The sequence below is a fragment of the Manduca sexta genome, chromosome 18, assembly GCF_014839805.1.
Source record: "Manduca sexta isolate Smith_Timp_Sample1 chromosome 18, JHU_Msex_v1.0, whole genome shotgun sequence".
Classification (NCBI taxonomy): domain Eukaryota; kingdom Metazoa; phylum Arthropoda; class Insecta; order Lepidoptera; family Sphingidae; genus Manduca; species Manduca sexta.
Genome location: NC_051132.1, coordinates 14122698 through 14128139, shown reverse-complemented (window position 1 = coordinate 14128139; position 5442 = coordinate 14122698).

The window sequence follows — 5442 nt, the reverse complement described above, 5'->3', positions numbered from 1 at the left end:
ATAGATTTGAAAGATTTCTTTTGTCATATAAGAGTTTTTTTACTGAAAACGACGCTCGGCGACAAAGCTATAAGTATAAGATAGTGTATAATGAATATTTGAATGGCTTCTCAGGTATATTTTGCTGTGGCACTTGTGGTAAGCAATACAGTAGTCGAGCTGGCCTGGAGGCGCATCTGTTGTCCCACTCTGGGAATTCTTATGACAAGTACGGTGCGGGTCATTGCAGGTATTTCATATATTTCTTTTATGCTTACAGTACAGTCTTTTTGGTAGGATTTTTTATTATTATTATTAAAGTAAGTTATTTGAAATCTGTACTAGTATATAAATTTGAAGAGTTTGTTTGTTAAAAGCGCTAATCTCAGAAACTAGTAAATAGTTTTGATATATTTTTTCACTTATTATAAGCTATATTGTTTCTGAGTGCTGTAAGTATTTTTATCCTGGGAAATATTTATTCCGGAAAAATTATTTCATTCAGGTGGAGCTGAAGATAAAAAGTTAATGTAATACAAAATGGAAAACAATATACAGGTCTAATAATCATCCCGCCCTGTGGAATGGGGCGATTGGGGAATTCCACCACGGTATCCCCTGCCTGTCGTAAGAGGCGACTAATAGGGGCCACGACGGGGGTCGGCGGCGGGCAGCAGGGGGCTGACCGCCCTAGTGCAGGTTTGTGCATTTTTGCACATCTCTGGGCTAACCCCCGGGATGGATGGCAGTGGGTTGTTGGCCTAATACTGCCGTAGACGCCGAGGGCGTCCTTCGGTGCGCGGGGCTTCTGAGCCCCTGCCTCCCCATAGGTGACGGGCCGCAAGGCGGCACCGCGCAGGGGCGGCTGCGGTCGCAGACTTAGACACGTCAACGCCATAGGAAATCCGCAGCCGTCTCAAATGCGTCGAAGAGGGCCATCGCGGAGTTTAAGCTGGTAGGCCGTGCATGGGCTTAAGTTGTATATGGGGTTAGGGACTCGGCCCGGCGGTCGCTCGAAGGTCACAAAAAAAGGTCTAATAATCATGAGTGACTGAAAGTGAGAATAGATGCCTATATTGTAAGAAGTTAAAAGTGTGGTGACGCGGTGTGTGCAGGGTGGGAGGTGCCGGCGGCGGGTGCGCGTGGCGCTGCCCGCAGTGCGGCGCGCGCTGCGCCACGCGCGCTCAGCTGCGCGCGCACCTGCGCCTCGCGCACCGCCGCGCCGTCATATAGAGGTACACTGCTCCCACTACTACTACATACTACTACTGCGTGGCGCTGCGCCACGCGCGCTCAACTGCGCGCGCGCACCGCCTCGCGCACGCCGCCGCGCGCGCCGTCATAGAGGTACACTGCTCCCACTACTACGTACTACATACTACATACTACATACTACATACTACATACTACTACTGCGTGGCGCTGCGCCACGCGCGCTCAACTGCGCGCGCACCTGCGCCTCCGCGCACGCCGCCGCGCGCGCCGTCATAGAGGCACACTGCTCCCCACTACTACATACTACATACAATACTACATACTACATTACTACTACTGCGTGGCGCTGCGCCGCGCGCTCGCTGCGCGCGCACCTGCGCCTCGCGCACGCCGCCGCGCGCGCCGTCATAGAGGTACACTGCTCCCACTACTACATACTACATACTACATACTACATACTACTACTGCGTGGCGCTGCGCCACGCGCGCTCAACTGCGCGCACCTGCGCCTCGCGCACGCCGCCGCGCGCCCGTCATAGTCATACAGTACACTGTCCCCACTACTACATACTACATACTACATACTACATACTACATACTACTACTGCGTCGCTGCGCCCGCGCTATGCGCGCGCCGTCATAGAGGTACACTGCTCCCACTACTACATACTACATACTACATACTACATACTACATACTACATACTACTACTGCGTGGCGCTGCGCCACGCGCGCTCAGCTGCGCGCGCACCTGCGCCTCGCGCACGCCGCCGCGCGCGCCGTCATAGAGGTACACTGCTCCCACTACTACTACATACTACTACTGCGTGGCGCTGCCCGCGGTGCGCTCAGCTGCGCGCGCGCACCTCGCGCACGCCCGCCGCGCGCGCCGTCATAGAGGTACACTGCTCCCACTACTACATACTACATACTACCTACTACATACTACCTACTACTACTGCGTGGCGCTGCTCCACGCGCGCTCAGCTGGGCGCGCACCTGAGCGTCGCGATCGCCGCCGAGGGCGCCGTCATAGAGGTACACTGCTCCCACTACTACTACATACTACTACTGCGTGGCGCTGCGCCACGCGCGCTCAGCTCACCTGCGCTGCGCGCGCCGTCATAGAGGTACACTGCTCCCACTACTACATACTACATACTACATACTACGCGCGCTCAGCTGCGCGCGCACCTGCGCCTCGCGCACGCCGCCGCGCGCGCCGTCATAGAGGTACACTGCTCCCACTACTACATACTACATACTACATACTACATACTACTACTGCGTGGCGCTGCGCCACGCGCTGCTTCGCGCGCCTGCGCCTGCGCTTACGCCGCCGCCGCGCCGTCATTGAGGTACACTGCTCCCACTACTACATACTACATACTACATACTACATACTACATACTACTACTGCGTGGCGCTGCGCCACGCGCGCTCAACTGCGCGCGCACCTGCGCCTCGCGCACGCCGCCGCGCGCGCCGTCATAGAGGTACACTGCTCCCACTACTACATACTACATACTACATACTACATACTACATACTACATACTACTACTGCGTGGCGCTGCGCCACGCGCGCTCAGCTGCGCGCGCACCTGCGCCTCACGCGCACGCTGCCGCGCGCCGTCATAGAGGTACACGGCTCCCACTACTACTACATACTACTACTGCGTGGCGCTGCGCCACGCGCGCTCGCTGCGCGCGCACCTGCGCTCGCGCACGCTGCCGCGCGCGCCGTCATAGAGGTACACTGCTCCCACTACTACTACATACTACTACTGCGTGGCGCTGCGCCACGCGCGCTCAGCTGCGCGCGCACCTGCGCCTCGCGCACGCCGCCGCGCGCGCCGTCATAGAGGTACACTGCTCCCACTACTACTACTACATACTACTACTGCGTGGCGCGCGCCACGCTCAGCTGCGCGCGCACCTGCGCCTCGCGCACGCCGCCGCGCGCGCCGTCATAGAGGTACACTGCTCCCACTACTACTACATACTACTACTGCGTGGCTGCGCCACGCGCGCTCAGCTGCGCGCGCACCTGCGCCTCGCGCGCACGCCGCCGCGCGCCGTCATAGAGGTACACTGCTCCCACTACTACTACATACTACATACTACATACTACTACTGCGTGGCGCTGCGCCACGCGCGCTCAACTGCGCGCGCACCTGCGCCTCGCGCACGCCGCCGCGCGCGCCAAGTCATAGAGGTACACTGCTCCCACTACTACATACCACATACCACATACCACATACTGCATACTACATACTACATACTACTACTACTGCGTGCAGGCGCTGCGCCACGCGCGCTCAGCTGCGCGCGCACCTGCGCCTCGCGCACGCCTGCCGCGCGCCGTCATAGAGGTACACTGCTCCCACTACTACATACTACATACCACATACCACATACCACATACTACATACTACATACTACTACTGCGTGGCGCTGCGCCACCACGCGCTGCAACTGCGCGCGCACCTGCGCCTCGCGCGCACGCCGCGCGCGCCGTCATAGAGGTACACTGCTCCCTACTACATACTACATACCACATACTACATACTACATACTACATACTACTACTGCGTGTGCGCTGCGCCATAGCGCTCAGCTGCGCGCACCTGCGCCTCGCGCGCACGCCGCCGCGCGCGCCGTCATAGAGGTACACTGCTCCCACTACTACATACTACATACTACATACTACATACTACTACTGCGTGGCGCTGCGCCACGCGCGCTCAGCTGCGCGCGCACCTGCGCCTCGCGCACGCCGCCGCGCGCGCCGTCATAGAGGTACACTGCTCCCACTACCACTACATACTACATACTACATACTACATACTACATACTACTACTGCGTGGCGCTGCGCCACGCGCGCTCAGCTGCGCGCGCACCTGCGCCTCGCGCACGCCGCCGCGCGCGCCGTCATAGAGGTACACTGCTCCCACTACTACATACTACATACCACATACTACATACTAAATACTACATACTACATACTACTACTGCGTGGCGCTGCGCCACGCGCGCTCAGCTGCGCGCGCACCTGCGCCTCGCGCACGCCGCCGCGCGCGCCGTCATAGAGGTACACTGCTCCCACTACTACATACTACATACTACATACTACATACTACATACTACATACTACTACTGCGTGGCGCTGCGCCACGCGCGCTCAGCTGCGCGCCTGCGCTCGCGCACGCCGCCGCGCGCGCCGTCATAGAGGTACACTGCTCCCCACTACTACATACTACATACTACATACTACATACTACATACTACATACTACATAGCTACTACTGCGTGGCGCTGCGCCACGCGCGCTCAGCTGCGCGCACCTGCGCCCTCGCGCGCCGCCGCGCCGTCATAGAGGTACACTGCTCCCACTACTACATACTACATACTACATACTACATACTACATAAAGAGTGGCTCATACACAACAGAGCTAAGCTGCGAGCGCACCTGCGCCTCGCGCACGCCGCCGCGCGCGCCGTCATAGAGGTACACTGCTCCCCACTACTACATACTACATACTACATACTACATACTACATACTACTACTGCGTGGCGCTGCGCCACGCGCGCTCAGCTGCGCGCGCACCTGCGCCTCGCGCGCTCAGCCGCGCGCGCCGTCATAGAGGTACACTGCTCCCACTACTACATACTACATACTACATACTACATACTACATACTACTACTGCGTGGCGCTGCGCCACGCGCTCAGCTGCGCGCGCACCTGCGCCTCGCGCACGCCGCCGCGCGCCGTCATAGAGGTACACTGCTCCCCACTACTACATACCACATACTACATACTACATACTACTACTGCGTGGCGCTGCGCCACGCGCGCTCAGCTGCGCGCGCACCTGCGCCTCGCGCACGCCGCCGCGCGCGCCGTCATAGAGGTACACTGCTCCCACTACTACTACATACTACTACTGCGTGGCGCTGCCCGCGGTGCGCTCAGCTGCGCGCGCACCTGCGCCTCGCGCACGCCGCCGCGCGCGCCGTCATAGAGGTACACTGCTCCCACTACTACATACTACATACTACATACTACATACTACATACTACTACTGCGTGGCGCTGCGCCACGCGCGCTCAGCTGCGCGCGCACCTGCGCCTCGCGCACGCTGCCGCGCGCGCGCCGTCATAGAGGTACACTGCTCCCACTACTACTACATACTACTACTGCGCGTGGCGCTGCGCCACGCGCGCTCAGCTGCGCGCGCACCT